The 22,900-nt window shown below is 38.6% G+C and overlaps 1 pseudogene; it reads right to left on the bottom strand.

The window, feature by feature from the left end:
• Positions 1 to 452: 452 nt before the first annotated feature.
• Positions 453 to 21,162, bottom strand: LOC139982574 (very long chain fatty acid elongase 6 pseudogene; annotated as a pseudogene).
• Positions 21,163 to 22,900: the final 1,738 nt, after the last annotated feature.

The raw sequence follows: 22,900 nt of genomic DNA on the forward strand, positions 1-22,900 counted from the left end.
TATATATATATATATATATATATCGTTTTATATATAATCGTTTTGAGTTGGAAAATCAAGAACAGTGAAAAAACTTCCAGCCTCCACCGGGATTCGAACCCGGGCCTCCCAGTTTGTATGCGGACACCCTAACCACTAGGCTATCGATGCTGATTGTATTTGTATGTCCAGAGGTTCGAAACCGATAAGGAAGGTCGTAATTCCACTGTAGGCGTTTGATATATATATATATATATATATATATAAAATTGTAGTGAGTTGGAAAGTCCAGAACAGTGAAAAAACTTCAAGCCTCCACTGGGATTCAAACCCGGGCCTCCCGCTTTATATGCCGACACCCTTATATATATATATATATATATATATATATACCTTATATATATATACCTTACTGTACAACAAGAAGAAGAAGACTATTACAACAGAAAATACACAAGTTTAAATTGCATAAATCATTTTTTCTTTTCTTTTCTTAAATTTATTTGACACAACACGTATTTGTTCCTGGTTGTTTATAATTACAAGAAACGAATACAAACTAAAATCATGAAAAGTTTGGAGCAAAAAATAAGTAAAAATAGAACACGGTATGAAAGCCTAAAAATAATCCCAACATGCATCATACAAACTAGTTACAAGACGTACCCAGCTCTCAATATGACTTTTGGACTCCGCCTCTATAGCTGGCCATTTTAAATTAATACGACAATGTGAACCAATTATGGATGGAAGCCAAATTAATCTGTGCACGACATTATGAGGTTTCATAGAAAACAATTGAATAATTTCTGGTATTTTTGTTAGCAGTTTGGAACATGTTTCACTGCATTATAATGTTAAAAATTTGATAAAACATTACATAAATGACCAACCAGTGTCAAAGGTGACAAGGTTCAGTGGTCGAAACCAGCTACGATTTGTTACCTCCCCTTACCCCCTCCCCTGCCCCCTCGAGCCACCGAAACAAGAGAGGAAGGGGTTCCATTTGCCTGTTCCGTTCAATGTCCATAGATCTTGGTGCCCAGATTCTCTACAGTAAAGTCGGCTAGACCTAGGCATCTGCTATAAAGAGACTACAGTATCAATTGATGAGTTTTGGTTTTTGAACAGTGAATGAATCGCGCAACGGCAACCTCATTGGCAAATTATCAACATAATTTCAAAGGGCGAAGACATTTATCGTCGGAACGAGATTTAGAACCAGAGATTTCAGGATTACTATCTCCTTCTAACCTTTAGTTCCATGCAAAGAGGACCCAGATAACAGAGGGAAGGAATTCCAGGATAGAGGAGGGGGAAGGGGGGGGAGGAGGATTGTTTTGACACATTATGTCCATAATAAATTAATAGAGTAAATTAAGATGCAAAAATGTAAAAATTATGTTGGATGTAATTAAAGACTTGAAGAGACTATGTACACCTCTAGGCATTGAAAAGTCACAAAAGGTCCCTATGAAGAATACGATAATATTAACAAAATAAACATGATACATCGTTGATATATGATTGAAAACAGGGACAATGCCAGACACCTACAGAGGACAAAGTCACAACGTCCCATCTGGAGAGGTCTGGGTATATTAATTAGGTATTGTTAATTAATTACACAGCATCATATTAAACAAGTTTCATTGGTGCATGTTTATCTGTATACATATATTTAATTTAGTACACCTATACTGTAACTTACAGCATGTTGTTATTTTAGATGGTCGCCGCACAGGCGTTGAGCTCGAGTAACGAAATGCTGTAAGTTAATACTGGATACCTATACTATATTATGTCCCGAGTTCGAGTCACTCCAAGATTAATGAATATGTCTTCAGTTACAGAGTTGTTGACAATTGACAATTCATAATCATGGACGTTAAATATGAATCTAAGAGACTGATTTCGGTCAGCTTGCGGAAACGGGAGTTTCTGCTTGCAGGAGGATCTAAAATACATACATACATACATACATACACACATACATACTTGCTCTACTTCTATGTATTGAGCACTTTTGAAGCAGGAAGTATGAACAACTGAATCTTTGTTAAATACATACATACATACACATATATGTGTATGTATGTATATATATATATATATATGTATATATATATATATATGTATATATATATACATATACATATATATATATATATACATACATGCCTACATATACACACATACATACATATACAATATGTTGTAGAAGTCTACCAGCGTCGGCCATTTTGAAAGTCACAAGTATGATATATAATATTAATGCATATACCTTCACACATAAATGATGGCTTGTAGGTAAAGTTAATTTAAGGGCTGTTTCACAGCTATCAAAACTTTTACTCTCTATCGATTCCAGCCTCCATAATAATCAAACCATTTCTAACATATATTTTTTCCTCTCCTTCTTTTCGATATAAGGTAAAACGTTAAACTTACAATAAAATATAACTGAACCCATCAAAAAACTGTTTCCATCTATCTCAAGTTTACTGTTAATGGCTTAAAACCAGTCAAGTCTCCTGTTACCCTGTGATATGGAAAGTAAAATTCCTCTACCTGTTCAGTCAAAAATTCTTTCCACAATGCAATATCCATGACTCACCCCCCCCCCACTCCCCCTTAAAAAAAAAAAACCCAAACCGCTACAAAATAATACAATAAAATTAGACACCTTCCTGTAGCGACCGCTTCTTTTGCTACCATAGCAACAAAGGTAAAACAATAGAGAGAAACATTAAAATTCCAATGCATTCATCACGGACGAGAATGAAAACGACTGCGGGACTTTATTTTGCTTTGCCTAATATTAACAATATTTTAGTAAACATGTCATATTTTCATCTAAAGAGTGAATGGAACCAGAAGAGTAGGATGCTTGAAATACACATTTTTTGTATTTTTTATCGAAAGAGAAAAAAAGGAACAGGTTCGATAGAAAGGCCATCTCACATCTTTTCTTAGTTACCATTATACCTAATACAGGCATTACTTTAACGAGCGAGGAATTTAACGAGCGAGGAATTTAACGAGTGAGAAATTAACGAGGGAGGAATTTTGTCAACGACTTTCTCATATTTGATACATGTATGTAATATTTATTATATCATGATCTATATACCTCACTCCCCTCATGAGTGGTTCTAAACCGATATGGATGTATTGTGAACATGACAAGCAGCCTCCGTAAGCCCTCTGGTTTCTATAGAGTTCCTTGCGGGGGGGGGGGGGAGGGGTGGGGGGTCAGACCACAGTACAGGTCATAACGGAGGCCGGAAGCCAATTTTCACCGTTCAAGATTTCCCAAATCATTTGTTAAATTATAATATATACATATATATATTAGAAAGAAATATAAGGTAATATTATAGATATGATAAAACAGTTCTTTGAAGTGTGTTTTTTTTCTTTTTGGGGGGGCGGTTGGATTTTTGGGTACCGGTTATTGCCGTTCTTTGAAGAAGAATATATCTTGTCATCACTCGGTGCCAAACGGTACAAGAATAAATTAAATTAACCAATAACCACGTATAGACCGACTTCTAAAATGGCAAGCATCATTGCATGAACTAATTATGTACTTTTATAAGATGAAGCTCACATTTTCAATAATCGCACGTCGACTTTAAAAACAACACCAAAATCAGCATGATCCCAAAGGACTGCACCGATTCTGTGCTCGATTACGGTGTTCCTTGCATAGTTTAACACTATGTGGCTATATAGCATACATATATATATATGTATATATAGCATAGCATATAAATATATATATATAGCATAAAATTGGTCTCATAAAAAGGTGCAAATTTGCATGGAAATTGTGAAACATGAGACAACCTTCGAAAGTTTTATCAATTTCAATTTTGTTCTTGATTGAAATGATGTAAATTTGAGAAGAGAGTGTTTATTTCTTTTGTATAATCAAATATGATTATTTACGTCATAAAAAAACCAGATCAATTGACGACTGTTGTTTATAAGCATTTTAGGAATCCATTAAAAAAACAGGTCAAATGAGCAAAATCATCGACGGAATTAAAGCAGCACGTGGGTAATAAATTATATTAATTTCGACAAATACTGATACTAAATCCAACCCACCACCCCGCCCCCTCCCCCACCCCTTGAAAAAGATGATAATGACAAAGAAGAAAAAGAAAAACGAAGAGAGATGAATAATTAATAATAAATAACATGATTAAAGCACACAACTATTTTAAGAAGTAATGCATAAGTATCAGGGGGGGGGGGGGGGGAATTAAAAAGTCATTGCACACAGAAAAAAGATTGTTTGAACACAAAGTGACTTGAATGAATTCTACCTTAAAGGCGAGCAGACCTCAATCGAGAGAACACACTTAAAGGATGGAGAGAGGTCAAGTTCCTTTGGTTAATACTGTACAAGGGCATTATGTCCAATGGTAAACCCCAAGTAAGGGAGGAGGAGGGGGGAGAGGGGGAGAGGGGGAGAAGGAAAGGTGGAATGAAGGGCTAGAAAGAGTTGTAGTATACCTATAGTTAATTTTGAATACCACGAGGGGGTCGGTTGTTCGGATAAATAAAAGGGCGACGGTCCAAGACAAAAGATAACGGGAAAGTTACCTTTAAAGAATTTGGAATTAATTTGCATCACTGGTACAGTGAGCATATAAAGTAAAACAATAGCTTCACACACGTCATTACTTTTGGGTTTAAAGGTCACCAAATATTGCTCCCAAAATTTTGAGCATGTTTCCAAAAAATTGCCAGAAGTCGTGATAAATACTGCGCTGGAGGATGTGACCCTCCAAATGATATCCTGGGTAATAAGAAGAAACATTAAATAAGACACTTAAACGTCTCAGTGGGGGGTGGGGTGGGGGGAGGGCAGTCAAGAAGCTCAATGTAGAAATCTGAGTATTAGTGACCATTTTCAGATTTTCTAGCATATTTTGGGACAACAGTGATCGGAAACGACTTTAAACACGGGACTATACAACCAAACTTGTGCGACCGTTCTGACATGTGATGAAATCGATCGAAGACTATTCAAGTTTGGTAAAAGAGAGATTTTAAAGAAAAAAAATATAACAAAATTAGAGAAGCACATACATTCCAATAGTAGTCAAATGGTAATTACACTATTATAATTGGAATTACTATTAATACTCGAATATACACATAAACTTAAAATCAGCTGTTAATGGGATATACATGATGCACGACACAATATTGAAACAAACAAGCCAAAAGACACACACGACAGATATCGTATCACAATCTTAGATTAAAGAGTGTTGAAAACTAATGCACAATTAACCTGATATCCTGCGGCCTTTGCATAGGACAACACCTGAAGAGTTTTGTAGATGAAGGTTACGTAGCGTAGTCTGCACATAAAAGTGCTGGTTTTAGTTTAACGTGCGGTGCCACGAGACAAGTTCAAATTACATAATTGTAAGGTGAAGGACGGCTGGTATCCTTATATATATATATATATATACAGTATATATATATGAGGAAAGATATACTAGCAGTACTACAAGGGTTGGTTTTAAGGAGGGTGGAGGGTGAGGGGGTGGGTGAAGTGAGAGCATTGTCTACTTGCATGAATATTCGTTCATATACATGTAGCAAATTAGTTTTATTTTATGTAGCAATTTTGTAATCATCCATTGCACACTATTAAACTTAAGTGCCTTCTCCCATGCCTCCCCAACAACCCCCTCCCCCATCCCCAACCCCTCCCTCCTTCTCTTCTCACTAGGCATTTCAGTTAAAAGTCCAAATCTTTAGGCAAACTTGATTCTGAGACCCAAAATTGTTGAAAACTTATGTCAGAGCTACTGTTCTCTTGTCAAAAGAGCATGAACTCCTGGGTGACGTGTGACAGCCAAGGTTTTTAATCAGCAGTTTGCACAACCATCAAAAGGCCGTAAGAACAACAACGAGACCGGATTTGAAACAAACAAATAAACTTTTTGACAAGTTATTCGTACACCCCAGTTTATCATCGACTTTAAAATCTAGTTTACCTCAATGATTTGTTATCTGTGTAATGCTGGTTGCAGTTTGACCTCAAATCAAACAATGGGGAGCCTGTGTACTAGTAGTAGCCTGGTGAACCCTCTGTTAACTTTACTGTCCTCAAAAGAGATTAAACCAGTTCAAACTACACTTTGGCAAACAAAATCCCTGCCAAAATTTTGACAGTCTTGTGGTAAAGACAGTTCGGTAGCAGATATCGCGGCAATTATAACATTGGTCGCCGGAACACGCACATATAGTTCTGTGTGACGATCTTTCGGGATGACACAATGTGCATTATGTACGGTGTGACACAATGTAGCAATTGTACAGTGTGACGCAATGTACACATGTACAGTGTGACACAATGTAGCAATTGCACGGTGTGACACAATGTAGCAATTGTACGGTGTGACACAATGTGCATATGTACGGTGTGACACAATGTGCATAGATACAGTGAGACACATTGTTCATATGTAAAGTGTGACACATTGAGCATGTGAACAGTGTGACACTTGTACGTAAAATGACCATCACATATAAAATTGACTACAGTCGCAATATGGACAAATCACAAATCTTCATACGAGTAACGATATGTGCAAAGTCTGAAAATAGCCGTGAATCGCCTATCGTGTTTGATCATGACGTTTGCTGCCCTCTTTTAATTGCACCTTACAGTCTTCTCTTCCCAAATTGATGCTGAAATTTTGACATTTCCATCTGTCCTTAAAAAAACAGAATAATTTGTTTGTTTGTTTGGTATTTTCAAAGTGTCCAATATTCCTTTCTATGTCACAAAAGGTTTTGTCCAAAAAACATTAACTGTACAACTTAATTCGTTGAAAATTAGATATATGACGAAAAGGCCTGAAGCCGTCATTTTTTTGTGTTTTCTTCCTCGAATAAACAATTGCCAATGACATTCTTCTATGTACAGTAACTGTACTACCACAGTCATGTTGAGCCTATCCACTGTTATATAGGCGTCGCGCCACGGTAGGGAATAAATGTAACATTTTGAGCGGCAGACGAACGGATCTGTTAAGTTTCTTTTGGTTCAATTATTTTTTTTGGCTGAGACAGAGGAATGGTACTAAAGTTACACTGCTGTGTGAAACACAAACGGTACAGGTTCTAAGGTAGAATAATGCCCAGAAAAATCCACTCCTTGAGAACGAGATCCACTTTAGAGGGACGAGATCCACTTCGAAGCGACGACATCCACTTCGAAGGGACGAGATCCACTTCGAAGCGACGAGATCCACTTCGTAGGGAAATGATCCACTTTCGAGGGACAAATATTATCACCAAGGCGATACAGAGCCGGATCAAAATAAATTAAATGTAAGAGTGAACTTTTAACTAATTGTCCAAATTTACGAGATAAAAATTAAATCATGATAAAATTGACTTGAGTTGAGTGAGAATCCTCACTGTGTGATTATCATCTCAGCAAGGTGGAAACATTCATGTCAGATCGGCCACCTAGGGACGGGACTGATTGTTCGCGGGATGTTACCACGGGAACGCACAGGCTATATATATACATATATATATATTTATGTATATATATGTATATATATATACACAGTTTACACAGCATATAATAGTGTACGACTTTTTTATTGCCATTGGCAAAATTATTCATTTGCCTAACAGGCCTGTACATAGCAGATCTTTTTTTTAAACTTTTTAAGATGATATTATTTTTTTTTAAAAACATTCTCTCTGAAAGGGATCAGGCAAACATTAGATCTGTGATGCTGTAATATCCAATCAGTGAGCCATAATAACATCCATCGATCAGTTTCTCGGGAAAGTTTGGATTTCAAACACCGCTCTTCATCCAGCTTATAAGTTACTAGTTGTTACATTCATTTCGTATTAATTTATATTCCTGTATTACACACTGTACAACCTATGTAACTAAGTTCTAAGGGAACCAGGTGTTAAAGGGAGGGGATAGTTTGAAATGGACTCGATCCCCACAAGGGACAGGTGCGGGGGGACGATGGGGGAGGGAGGGGAAGGCTGCAGGAGCATCCTTCCCTAGGAAAATGAAAATTGTGCTGATATGCTCGCTAAATTGTACTTTTGAATTTTTTTGTGTGAGATTGAAAAAGGGGAAGGAAGGGTGGGTAGGTGGGGAAGGGGTGTGGTATAAGCACCCCCACCCCCCCCCCACATCTAGCTTCAATCTGTTATAATATTACACTGTTCACCCAAGCTCCACTGAAAACAACTACTGACCTGCAAATATATATATATATTCCAAAATAAACACTATAAGAACTCGCTCCTGGTCCACTCTGCTGGGGTAATCTATAACTGTACACAACACAAGTTGAATTAATGTTCCCATTTCAGGTCTCATTTTACAGCTCTTCTCACGAAATACTGAAGGTACTTCTCACGAAATACTGAAGGTACTTCTCACGAAATACTGTAGGTACTTCTCACGAAATACTGTAGGTACTTCTCACGAAATACTGTAGGTACTTCTCACGAAATACTGTAGGTACTTCTCACGAAATACTGTAGGTACTTCCCACGAAATACTGAAAGTACTTCTCACGAAATACTGTAGGTACTTCTCACGAAATACTGCACAGCGTAACATGAAAAAGAAAAGAAAAGAAAATGCTACATGCGTCTGCCTGTGCATCCACTCAGCAATTTGACAATTTTGCTAGATCTAAGATGCTGGACGAAAAAGTATTACCGTCGGGTGAGCGGGAAAATGTTACAATTTTCACCCAGAATGGATCCTATGCTATGGCACTGTGTAGAAAATGTACGCAATGGTAACACAATACAGTATTTTTAGCCTATTATAACGGGGTAGTAGTAGTTATTAGCCTATACAGTGTAGGCTAATGTGTTGTTGATTACTAGTTCAAACCAACTGTGCGACAAACAATTGTGGCTGAAGTGTTTTTTTTCTCTTTTTCAAGTATGTGGGCTGGTGTCTATGCAAATGTTGTAAGATACCACAACACATGTTAGTATCTCTCATCATATATATAAAACCTGTGCGTCACAGTGTGTGTAATAAATAACGTGGGAAAAAACCTAGTGTTATCAGACTTAGCTACACACATCGCATACTGTGGACGTACACAACGTAGCCTACCAGTATTAACATATATGCAGGCTACACTCTGTAAATTAAACAATATTGATACAAACACAGTTGACCCTACAGACCAATGTAGGCTTACAGTACCAGTATCAACTGTACATTAGAAAACTGTGAATATATATATCAGGTATTCATATTGCAGTTGCTAATGGTGAACTTTTAAAAAAAAAATTAAAAAAATACCCACTAGCCTCTCACAAAATTAAAATCATCACTCCCTCGAATCGCCACCAGCCTTCACGCTCCTACGGTGGACTCCGTTCGAGACCGCGTGGTGGCTCCCGTTCGTCACCTTTCCGTTGGACGACTTTGACGACGACTCCGACGACTTGACCGCAGGGGCCGGTCTGGGCCGGATGTAGGAGTCGAAGAAGAATATGGCGAAGAGGACCATGTAGCTGCCGTAGATGAACGTCCCGTAGTAGAGGTCCAGGTCGAGGGACTGGCAGGGCGTGCCGACGTACTTCTGGTACAGGACGTAGTAGACGATGAAGTTGCCCATGAACATCTGGGATATCTGCAGGGTCGTGACGGACATGGAGATAGGCTTGGGCAGACGGAAGCCCATGGCCCGGACGAAGTAGTAGGTGTACATGACCGCGTGGACCGCGTAGTTCATGACGGAGAACCAGAAGGCCGCTGAGCAGCGGTGGCCGTAGAGGTGCGTGCAGAAGATCATGACGGAGAAGTGGTGGTACCAGTGGAGGAAGATCAGCTTCTGCTTGCGAAGGATGATGAAGTAGGTGTCGCCGAGCTCGGGGATCTTGGAGAGGACGAAGAGGATGCCCCAGATGTTACCAAACTCCCGGCTGTAGTACTTGTTGTCGCAGACAGTCGAGAGGAAGCCGTCCCGGTAGAGGCCCAGCAGCAAGACGGGGACGCCGCGGACGGCGGCGGTCACGCTGAAGACGCAGAGGAAGAAGTTCCAGACAATGAGGGGGGCACGGGACTTCATGGGAGGGCGGCCCTCCATCCACTTCTGCAGCGGCCAGAGGGAGAGGACGTAGACGATCCCGATGGGGATCGTGTAGAACCAGTGGCGGTCGATCCAGTCGATCCAGTAGACGTCGTCGAAGTTGCGCTCGAACTCAAAGAACGGCGGGTAAGTCCAGTCGTATTCACGTTTCGTCGCCTCCATGATTGATCGCACAGATATATCTGGGAGGCTTGTTTTTGGCTGCAGACGAGAGGAGATAAAACACAAAGAATTGTCAGATTCGACATAAAAAAAGAGAGGAACTTGAATCGAAGAGGCTCGATCTAGGGCGGATGACACAATTTACCTTTTATGCCGAGACCTGAAAAACTTGTTATTGTAAATTAAAAAAAAAAAAAAAAATTGTTATTTATCCCCTAGAGGCTGAATTAACAATTTACAGTTAGTGACATTGAGCTGTACATTTCAAATAGACATCAGTTTCACCTCATTTAATAAAAATAGCTCTGACCCCCCAGGCTGCAGATAAATTGTGGAGTACCATGAGGTTCCATTTTGGGACCACTTCTATCCATCTTTATATATATGTCAATGACATTTATATATATATACCACATTTTTGCCAGGTAAAATGTGGCACAAGGGCACGGTCTACCATCTTCATGAACAACAGTTTCCTTTGAACATTATTATCAGGTCCACAAGCTCTACAGAACCAGACAAAACACACAAACATGATACATTGTTATCCCTGCAAAACAAACATTGCCCAATTAAATTTACAAAACAGTTCAATACACTGTTTGGAATTCCCTATCAGATGATCTGAAAATTTATATAAGTTCACTTACCAACCTTTAAAAGAAAACTAACTGAGACCCTTCTTAAACAACTATTGATATTTGTATAATTATAACATCATGTACCGTTTTTCAGACAAAAGTTTCAACAGACCTTGTTGGGTTGGGGGGGGGGGAGGTAGGGATGGGAGATACTGTGTGGGTGGGCTTTAGCTGGGAGTTATGGATGGGGGAAAGGTCAGAAAGTGGAGGCAGGGGTCGGGAGGTTCCAATGGGGTTGGGACAGGGGTCAGGGTTTTTTCTTTTATTTCTCTTCGTTTTTGTTCAAGTTTCTTGTTTAGAGACATATTTTTTGTATATTTTCATTGTTTAGAATAGGTAGTGCTCTACTCTTTATTAAGCCATAAAGATTTTTTTAGAGCAAGTTCATTTCACAACTCTTTGTATGTTTGTTACTTTTAATATGTGCTGATTATTATCACCTGAATGTTGTGATAAACAAAGGAGTTGAATTGAAATGAAATGTTGCTTCACATGCAAGGAGCAAGACTTGATCTTGAAGCAAGTCTACATATATGTCAAACATCCAGAGATGCCAACCTCTTGACACAAAAACTCAACTGAATATCCTAAAAAATCAGATTTTGACGAAAACTCGACACTACCACAGGCCCGTTGGCCCCGGGCCAGTAAAATGTCAGAAAAATGTTTTACTGGTAAGAACGGGCAAGTAAAATGTTTGCTTTTTCATTAACATTTAATGAGAAAATTGTAAAGCTGCCGATTCCGCGTATTTCCCGCCCATGTAGGCTTATTGTGCAACGTGTTTGTTGGGGTTTGGGAGATAACTAGTACATGTTTCTGTGCGATTCCACTTCCTTTAAAAAAAAAAATTTTTTTTTTTTTTTTTTAAAGATGAAAAAAATCGTATTTTCAAGAGGCAACATCGTATTATCGTATTTCACTTGTTTTATCGTACTAAATACCATAAAATCGTACTGGTTGGCATCTCTGAACATCGAGTCACGTGCTGGTATTTTGGATTCATGCCTTTCCTTTTCTTCTCTTTATTCTCCAATGTTTATTTTCGATAATGGAGACGGGTTTTTGCCAATGCTCAACGCTAAAATATTGAGGCTGGTTACATGTAGCCTTTAGAATGATGGCATCAATTGGGTTTTAGGCAGGGTCGGAAATAGAGGGGAAGTGGGGGACGGGCGATTTGCCCGCATATTGCTTAAAAATCGCCCTTTTTAAAATAAACATGAGGGAGGGGGGGGGGAGTAAGAAAGAGAATTAATTAAATAATCCCCCCTGCCACGCTACTGTCACAGGAATAAAACGAAGGCTACTTATGCGGCCTCAGGCTATCAGGGTCAAATTACTCTTTAAGTTTAACCATTCCACAAATTTGAGAATATGAATTTGTCAAACAACTATAGGGAAACGTCAACAGTTTTTAGATCATTCTAGTGGAATAATCACACATTTTAGAATATCAATAACAGCTCCCAGACCACGCATAATTTTCAAAATGACAAGAGCTCCTAGACACAACATTTAAAACTTCTCCTAACTGGGGGATTAATAATAATAATAATAATAAAAATAATAATAATAAAAATCATAATAATATTAATCATAATCATAATAATGTTAATCAGCAGTTATTTTTTAATTTTTAATTTATTTATTGTTTTATTTTTTTTGTTTTTTATTTTGTATGGCACAAGATTTTTCTAAGTTGCCTTATTTATGGGAGTTTTTCTAATTTTGTCAGCAACTGTTTAGATTTGTGGGTCTGACCCTTTTAACATGATACTCAGTTGCTGGCATGCTTCAGTAATATTATGTTCCTTATAGGCATTGAAGACTCGCCCCAAAATGTTTGATTCTTTTACTATTTTCCAGCTTATAATGTTGTGGCTAAATTCCCCTTCTTTTCAGATTCCATACAAGTGTAAAGCATTTTGACAACTGTTCTGTTTCTTTCTAAATTGGTACTTCTTGTGACTGAGAGATTTGGAGTGGTCGTTAAATTTGGAGTGGTCAGTAAATTACTGTACTTATGGGTAGTATACCCGTAAGTACTGTAATTTTATTATAAATTTTATTATTATTATTTTATTTATTATTATTAATATTTTTTTTATTTTTTTTATTTTATTATAAATGCTCTACGTCTACAGTATGACGTACAGTATTGAGCACTCTTGAAGCAGGAAATGAACAATTGAAACTTTGTGATATATATATAGATCATAACAGATAAATAATAAATATGCCTGTACCAAGAAATTCAGGTCTTGGAAATGTTGTATAGACTTGTAACACATGACAATGTTGTGTACACCAGGCACCTAGCCAGGAATTTTGCCAAGGGAGGAGGGGCGAACCTGTAGGTAAACTATCAGAGCCGTATAATATTCTGCATTGAAAACTATCTAAAGTGTAGCGCCACCATGAGTTACACGCTACAGTAGTTACACATTTTGATTCCATCAAGTTCATGAATATTCATTAACAGCCTTGACGTGTAGTCATTGGACTGATCTCTTAATCTGTAGCATACTGTAGATGTACATTTATCTATTCTTGTTTGCAGACTTTTATAGAGCTCTCTAGCTGCCTAAATTACTGAAATAAATTGATCGTTTTGTGTATGGTTGTAATCATCTAAAGTGTCTAAAGTTACTGAAATTCAAATCATGTACGGTACGTGTTTATGTTGCCCTGGCAACATTATTTAGAAGATGAGATTATCAGCAGTTATTATAATATTGGAAAAATAATTGATATTATAAACTTCCATTATACATGTACAGTAGCATTACTTAGTGAACTGTATACTGTACTTGCACGAATGCAGCACTTAGTATTAGTATTACTGTAGAACAGTTTAAAGGGTGTGAAGACTCGCGCAAAAAGAAACTTCTAATGCTGGTAATCTGACCTAGTTTCGAATGAGGTGTAACAGAAGTGTTAGACACCACCACGACCCAGAAAATACACACACACAGCTTGCTACCGTCGGTAATTAGACACTAGTGTACAGTCAGTAAATACACCTGCGGTCAATACCCACAGCACAGTGTACAGTACATACAATACAGTACAGCGATGGACATCTCAGGTCTAGATAAAGATAACAAGGTATCACGTTTCATTAACTGTACTGTTTGCATTTCGTAGAGACACGAACAAAACGTCACTCGCAAGCAAGGGAAAGTTAACTTTTTCAGATGGCCGCAGGCGGTTTGGGGCGAGTCTTCGATACCTTTGAGACACGAAAGAATAAATTTAAAAACAGTGCACCATAAGAGGCAACACAACAAAAGCTACAGTACTGCATATCTATATATTTGTATACTGTAGATATATACATAAATAAACAGTATTCCCCTCACAGCTCAGTGACAGCATGAAGTGTAGGTGACTTTCCAGTCTTATCTATACCATTGTTTCAGGTGATTTGATAACGAATTTAGCAGTTCTTAAGATGCATACTGTACCGTCCATACTTATCTGTAGCTTAGAAGAATGAGGAATTGTATTGACCAAGTTCAGTGGTGCAGCAATTTTGAAAAATAAGCTGAGAGATGAGTTAAAAGAGTATACATATAATATAACACTGCCTAGTCATTGCAAAACATGAAGAAATACTGTAGCTCTGCACACAATTAATGATTCTAGTCGGTCCCAAGTTCTCAGCACCTAAAAGTGCCCGCACAATTAATGATTCTAGTACTGTACCGTAAGTAACAGGAAGTCGGGCCCAACAGCTCAAAGTACTGCCACAAATTTATGATACTACTGTACAGTAGTTCTGTACCCGAATACCAGGATTGGAAGTCGGTCTCAAGTTCTCCGCAGCTCAAAGTGCTCGCACAATTAATGATTCTAGTAAGTACTGTACCGTAAGTAACAGGAAGTCGGGCCCAACAGCTCAAAGCACTCCCACAATTTATGATACTAATTATGTACCCGAGTACCAAGTTTGGAAGCCGGTCTCAAGTATTCAACAGCTCAAAGTGCCCGCACAATTTATGATTCTAGTACTGTACCGTAAGTAACAGGAAGTCGGGCCCAACAGCTCAAAGTACTGCCACAAATTTATGATACTACTGTACAGTAGTTCTGTACCCGAATACCAGGATTGGAAGTCGGTCTCAAGTTCTCCGCAGCTCAAAGTGCTCGCACAATTAATGATTCTAGTAAGTACTGTACCGTAAGTAACAGGAAGTCGGGCCCAACAGCTCAAAGCACTCCCACAATTTATGATACTAGTTATGTACCCGAGTACCAAGTTTGGAAGCCGGTCTCAAGTATTCAACAGCTCAAAGTGCCCGCACAATTTATGATTCTAGTACTGTACCGTAAGTAACAGGAAGTCGGGCCCAACAGCTCAAAGCACTCCCACAATTTATGATACTAGTTATGTACCCGAGTACCGAGTTTGGAAGCCGGTCTCAAGTATTCAACAGCTCAAAGTGCCCGCACAATTTATGATTCTAGTACTGTACCGTAAGTAACAGGAAGTCGGGCCCAACAGCTCAAAGTACTCCCACAAATTTATGATACCAGTTCTGTACCCGAGTACCAAGATTGGAAACCGGTCTCAAGTTTTTAACAGCTCAAAGTGCCCGCACAATTTACTAGTACTGTATCGTAAGTAACAGGAAGCCGTTCTCAAGTTCTCAACAGCTCAAAGCACACAATTCATGATTCTAGCACTGTATCGTAAGTAACAGGAAGTCTGTCTCAAGAGCTCAAAGCACATTGTGTTCAAATACATTTTAACATACAAACTGTACGTCAGAAATGTTCCGTCCTGTTAGGTACAGGTCTGGGCTACCGGCAATTTACTGCTTTTGCTGGTTACAAACGTTCATTTCTTATCAAATGTGAGGATTCTATATCGATGATCAATATATAAACGAGCTGAATAATTATTCGCGAGGGTCTGGTGCCAGGGTGATGACTGACAGAGTATTATATAACAAACATACAGTATTTAAAAGGGTGTAAAGACTCGCACAAAAAGAAACGTCTAATGCCGGTAATCTGACCTAGTTTCGAATGAGGTGCAACAGAAGTGTTAGACACCACCACCAGCTTGCTACCGTCGGTAATTAGACACAAGTGTACAGTCAGTACATACATCTGCGGTCAATACCCACAACACAGTTTACAAAACGATACAGACATCTTAGGTCCAGCCAAAGATAACAAGGTATCACGTTTCATTACTGTCTGCATTTTGTAGGGACAAGAAGAAAACGTCACTATTGCAAGCAACAGAAAGTTAACTTTTTCACAGGGCGGCACACAAGATGCATCATCTGCAGCAACCACATTGTTGAATCCAATTCCATCACCAGCCACAGCATGCAACTCACACACAAGACTAAGGGTCACATCACTTGCACAACCACTATGTCATATATCTGATCCAGTATGTTGGCAAGACCAAAACCACCCTCAAGAAGCGATTCTACAGTATGGTCACAGATCCACAGTCAACACCATGAAGACTTAGACCCCAGTTGGGGAACACTTTTACCTTCCCAACCATACCATTAATGACATGTCCCTACAGGGGATTGAATCCTTAGGTAGCCGTCCTGACCTAGTACGAATCAGCAGAGAGAGTGTGTGGATGCCATGCCTTCGCACCATTCAACCTCATGGGCTCAACATTAAAGAAGCACATGACTAACTTTTCTTCTGTTCCCCCTCCTTCTCCCCTTGTTCCCCACCCCCCCCCCCCCATTCACTCCTCTTCTCATAGCTCTCTTCCACTCTTTTTTCTCCACACCTTTCTGTCTTAGTCCTTCTCCAGTTTATTCCCTCTCCCCTTCCCTTAATCCTTTCTTTGTCCCTCTACTGTTTATCTCCTACCTCTCCTCTTCCCCTGTTGGTTTCTTTCTTTCTTCTCTCCATCCCTTGTCTACTAATCCCCTTACATCTATCTCTTTGTGTTCACCATGCTCATTAACCTGTCTGCATTCTGTGCGTGTATTTTGTCCCTTCTGTTACTTGTCATTTAGCCTTTGGAGAAGATCCTGCTAGGATCGAAACGTCAGGCCAACTTACTTTTACACATTCTCCTACACAGGTTCTCTAGTGGATAAGCAGTTTGCTTACAGTTTTATTTTATTTTGATTTATATATAATTCTATCATGGATCGTGTAAAACAGACAGTTTCACAAATATAGTACTTGTCCACCAGTCCTGCAAGTAGACACAGTCCAACACAGCAGCACACTCCAAGGTGTGTACTAAAACCACTTGATAAGTGCTCACTGTTATTATGGTGGTAACGTACAGTGCTGACGACATTATCCGAATAAATGTTACGCTGGTAGTCCAGGGAATCGTTTATCCGCTTAATATCGCATTGCAAAATGATTATATATATATGTAGCATTGTCAAGTTGCTATATACAACATGCAGAGGTGTAAAGATGTACACATAACAGTTTTATACACAGGGTGGAACGATATCATTGTATCCAATGCGAGAAAATAACAAATTCAGGGCCTTTGAAAATGATAAATTTTATGTTTAATACAAGCAAAATCTTGAAAGAGTAACTTACAGTATTTCCTGGACATAGTCGAATCCATCCATGTGGAGACTTCAGCAGACTAGTCCACTTAAAGGTTGTTTCATGATCAGTAAACTACTCTAGTGCAGCTGGGATGATCAACGTGTATGGTGACTATCGAGTGTAGGGGGAGTTCTAATGTCCCCTAACTTTGCGTAATGTGTTATTACTGATTACTACGTGTACGTATAAAAACACGTAGGTTTGGTAGCTGCACGGGTATTTATAAGACACTGCAGCTGCGTTTGTGTCCGTAAGCGAAATTGTAACCACTTTTTTTTGGCAATCGCAAAAGATTGAATAAATTATACAAAGCCTGATCGCCGATCAGAGAGAAACATTCAAATTGCCGGTGCAGTGAATCGAGGAAACATCAGTTTTGTAATTTTGATACACGTACGTGGATTATTGTGCACCGATTTTGTAGGAATTATATTTATACCGCAAATAACGTTTGACGCACGCATGCGCAAAATTGTAGTGACATTTTTCCTTGCTGCAGGCAGTTTGACAGACCTGACCTGTACAAGTAGTGTATTCTTTCTCTTACTGTCCGAATCTGGTCAAACCATCGATGAAATCACGTTCATTCATACTTAGTAAAGATTCCTAAGTCCTATTGGTCCATTCAGGTCAGCTGACCGTGGTTAATCCTGTGAGTAACGCACGGCAAAATTACGGGGCATCACTTTAATAAATCTTTGGTTATATGTAACCAAAAATGTTTTGTTTTATGATTTTTCCCCCACACAAATGGTAGTGTATGAATGAACGGGGTTAATCAACGGTCTAGCGTGCGTTACTCACATGATTAATGCACTCCGGGTGTTAATGCTATCGCTGGATGCACTCGGGCTCCGTCGTCGTGCATCGCTTGCATTATCCCCCGATCTTGCATTAATCCTGTGAGTAACGCAGGCTATACTGTTGATTAACCCCTTATTCACGTCGCTGAAGGACGTCGGTCATCACCGCGACGTTCTAAGGAAAACATGAATGCCTCTTGCTATCGCAAATAATTTACCATATATGCACTGTATCGTCATACAATTGAAATATTGTGTCTGTGTGTGTGTGACATAGTGTTTACTCTGTACAATATATTAATATAATGAGAGCACTGGTTGTCACTTCCTGACAGGAAGTTTTTGTTCAATCCCCTAACTCATCGAAAAGGATGAGTTTAGAAAGAATGCTGGTGATGAAGTCAATACAGATGAGCAAAGATTTGAGTGAGTATTTATACATGTTTTTCTAACTTTATAACTGTGCTGCTGTACACGCTAAATTCTGAAATTGCTGACATGTCTACTGAAGATTCAGCAATTCCCCCCCCCCCCCTCCCTGAAAGGGATAGAATCTTTGGGAGCCCTTCTGTAAATGGGAAGGTAGTAGGATGTTTAATTGCTGAGAAATCAGACCTCAACTATCGAGAAAATGCCACGGTGGACGACAAATTGCGGAATTTGAAAGTGTGATCATCAGCAAATTTTGAAACAATACATGCTTATTGCATGGTGTTCCAAGCATATATACAATAATTTTGGTAATTTTTAGAAGAGGTCAGATTACAACATACTCCAAAATCTGGTGATTTGACATGGCATGACCCATAAAATATAAGATCAACTTTATGAAAGGCCACAAAGGATAATTGAATATTTGCATACAATGTACAAAACTGTATATACATGTATATGATGCAGAACAAGTTAAACAAAACACAAAATGGTCCCACTTCCAGCTCTAATCCACAACTTTCTTGGGTCTGCAATTTATGAGCTGATGTTTTGAAAAAAGTACTTGGGGCACTTTTTTATGCAGATCTAATTTTAGTGAAGTGAAAAGCGTCAAGTGAAAAAAGAAATGCTTGAAAGCTCTAGGTTATTACATGTAGCTGTTCATGGTTTTTCTTAAAGGGTGTGGAGACTGGCGCAAAAAGAAACATCTAATGCCGGTAATCTGACCTAGTTTCGAATGAGATGTAACAGAATCCCAGAAAATACACACACAGCTTGCTACCGTCGATAATTAGACACTAGTGTACTGTCAGTAAATACGCTATGCGGTCAATACCCACAGCACAGTGTACAAACAATACAGCGATGGACATCTCAGGTCCAGCTAAAGATAACAAGGTATCACGTTTCATTACTGTCTGCATTTTGTAGCGACAAGAGAAAAACTTAACTTGCAAGCAAGGGAAAGTTAACTTTTTCACAGGGCGGCACATGTTTTTGGGCGAGTCTTCCATGCCTATATGAAGATATGGTAATGCACCTTTTTTATATGTGAATAACCTCTGGAATGATCCTTCATAATGATAAATCGAAAAAGATATCGGTTTTTCATAGCTCCCTAAACAATTGTTTTATATAAATTCTATTGATATTCAAAAAAAATGTTTCAAATGTTGTAAAATCATATCAACCATAGGGGCCTACTGTGACAAAACATATGATATGTAATAAACTTTGATGATAAATAAAAATAATCAATAATATAAACTATCAGTTTAATATCGTTGTAAAATCATATCAACCATAGGGGCCTACTGTGACTGCGTTAAATCAAGATCTCAAATTGCAGCTTTGTGGATTTGCTCAGCCAATTATATACTATAGCTCGTCAGTACTATAACTCAAAAAGTTCATCGCACCAGTTCACTTTCAGAGATGTTTTCACCAAATGAGAGTTAATGAAATAGTACTGTAATTAATACTAGCCTAGTCTAGACGCCAATATAGTCATATATATGTTTCTATCTTAGTATTGGTTACATGTAAAAAGCACTCTGTCATCTGCTTTTACATTTCATTCATAGCCTAATGAAGACCAGGCTGTAAAATCATGATAGATACTGGAGCCAGTGATGTGATGTTTACACAGTATCCTTCCCAATGCCCAACCCAAAAGCATGTGGAAGCCACATCTCACCGACAAAAGTACAAAAAAGGAGATTAGATTGAAAAAGAACTACAGTGAGTCTAAACAGTATGCAAGACCATCGCTCTGGGCAGTTTCCACAGTTAGTGGCGTACTTTTTACTTATCACATCAACAGACTGGCCTCCAAAGTAAAACTAGGCCTAGCCTATGCCTAGTCAATTGCTTGGTCCAAGATTATTTGGCAATCAACCACGCCCCTTGATTGCAGCATCTGTGACTGGAAACCATATTTTTTCACCAAAAATGCAACTCTTCGACATCCAATTGGACTTTAAAGCTTTTCATTATCAAACATGAAAGGTCTTTCCGAATCCCCTTCGCAATTTACTGTCATTTATTGTTTTACGAGGCTAGCACACAAAGGTTGCTAGGATCACCGAAAGCGCTTACGACAGCTTGACGTTACCGTTACGTACTTAAGATATCACATACACAATAGGATTCTGACCAAAACGCTCCCCGTAACGTTAATGGAGCAAATGTTTTCAGAACGCCGGTCGAGAATAACTTTTGATTGCAAGAGCAGCGAACAACTAAAACGGCATAATCTGACGTGAAATATGATACTTCAAAAGAAAACTCACATTTAGCAGCAATGGGTCCACTCACAGAGGGGTAAATTCCGTTCGATCGATCGCTAAGCCAGCGAAGCCTGAGTAACTTACTGTCCTCCTCGATCGAAGTCAAATCTCAGTGTCTGTCATTGTACAGTATGTATCTAACGCATATTGATATTGAACACAATGTAGCACATGTGAGCATTGAATGCACATGTCTTGACAATAGTACGATGGCTTCGGCTTTTATGGAACGCTGTATTTCTAACATCTATCATGATCTGTGTGAGTTCTCGTGCAATGGTGCAGTAGCATCTGCAAAGAGCGGGGTTGAGGGTGGTGGGGGGGGTTGCTCCCTCCGATCGTCAGTCGCGGGAAGATGGGCCAGTCGGGGAATTTCTGCATTCTGCCGAGGAAGAAAAAGACTAATATTACTGTGGTACCCACTCCCCACCCTTTTCAACTTCACAAGTTATTAGTAGCAAAACCTTGCGTTTGGGTTTACTTCCATAGACCGAACTATAAATAAGTCTAAATATACGTCAGAAGCATTATTTAAGGTTTAATTTTCTCGGGAAAGGACCCCAACCCCTTTCACAAGGGACGGCGCCAATATATATATATATATATATATATATATATATATATATATATTATATATATATATATATATATATATATATATATATATATATATATATATATATATATATATATATATATATATATATATATATATATATATATTTGTTGAGAGAGTAGTTGCACTTTGCATAAACAGAGACCTGTTATGGCGACCAGAGTGATAAGTACTACACTCCTGGCTTACGAACCAACTTTGAAAACTTTTTCCGACTCGAGTAAGTGGAGTGTTTTGTGCAACTTTTAATGTCTGGAAAGTGACATTTCTCGGGTATCTGAGAGGCACATGACAAACCTTTCTCTTGCTTGTTTAATTTTAGTGCTCCACACAGATTAGTGTCATAGTTATTCCTGGAAAATGCCGGTAACCTCCCCCCCCCCCTTTCCCACACACACCTACTTGTGTGTAATACTTCCATATTAGTCTGTGCATGCAGTTATCAGTTTAATGTTAATGTTGCAAAGTGGGTAGTAGTTCATACAATTTAAAACAGATCCAACATTTTGACGTTAGAGTGCAAAAAGTTTGATGTATGTCTAAATTCAGTCACCGTCATCAAATGATGACATGTTAGCACGAGTAGTGGCTTGAGTGTGTCGTTTTGCGAATGTTGCCATGTTGCATGTATGGAGGATGTGTTTTAATATTTGTACATTTTCTAGATATCTTAATAGGCTTAAATATTCTACACTTAAGTTATGACCTATACCTACCTAAATTAGACCAAGGGCAATGCTACGTATATAGCCGGGCCTAAGTTAAGCTAGGCCTATTTCTTAGTACTGAATTGTATAGTGATAAGTCCCTGTAGGATATCATAACCGTCATCCCATGTTATTCTTGCATGTGGATCTATCGTTAGGGATACACTTTTAAGTTTTTAAGTAAAATATAGTTGGTGATAATTTTTGTCAATAGGCTTTAGTCATACCGCATCCGAAAGGAGAGCCGTGGCCCGTCTAGGGGCCAAGGATAACTATATCCAAGGTTTAGTGAATAACAATACAGCAGCTGAGCAGACGACACTATACTAAAGTAATTAGACTCCTAAATAATTGCTTCTACGATCGCTTCCTTAGAATAACATGTGAAACTGCAGTTCGCTGCACACGATATCACCAATTCCGAGTGATACATATATGTCAACTATATCACTTTAGTTATGTCAAAGACGTGTGTTTATATTACGCGCCGGTATTTTCTTGCCGTACAAGCAAAGCGCCACAAGTCGGATGGGTGACTTCAGTATATGTCG

This window comes from Apostichopus japonicus, chromosome 16 (assembly GCF_037975245.1).
Source record: "Apostichopus japonicus isolate 1M-3 chromosome 16, ASM3797524v1, whole genome shotgun sequence".
Taxonomy (NCBI): Eukaryota; Metazoa; Echinodermata; class Holothuroidea; order Aspidochirotida; family Stichopodidae; genus Apostichopus; species Apostichopus japonicus.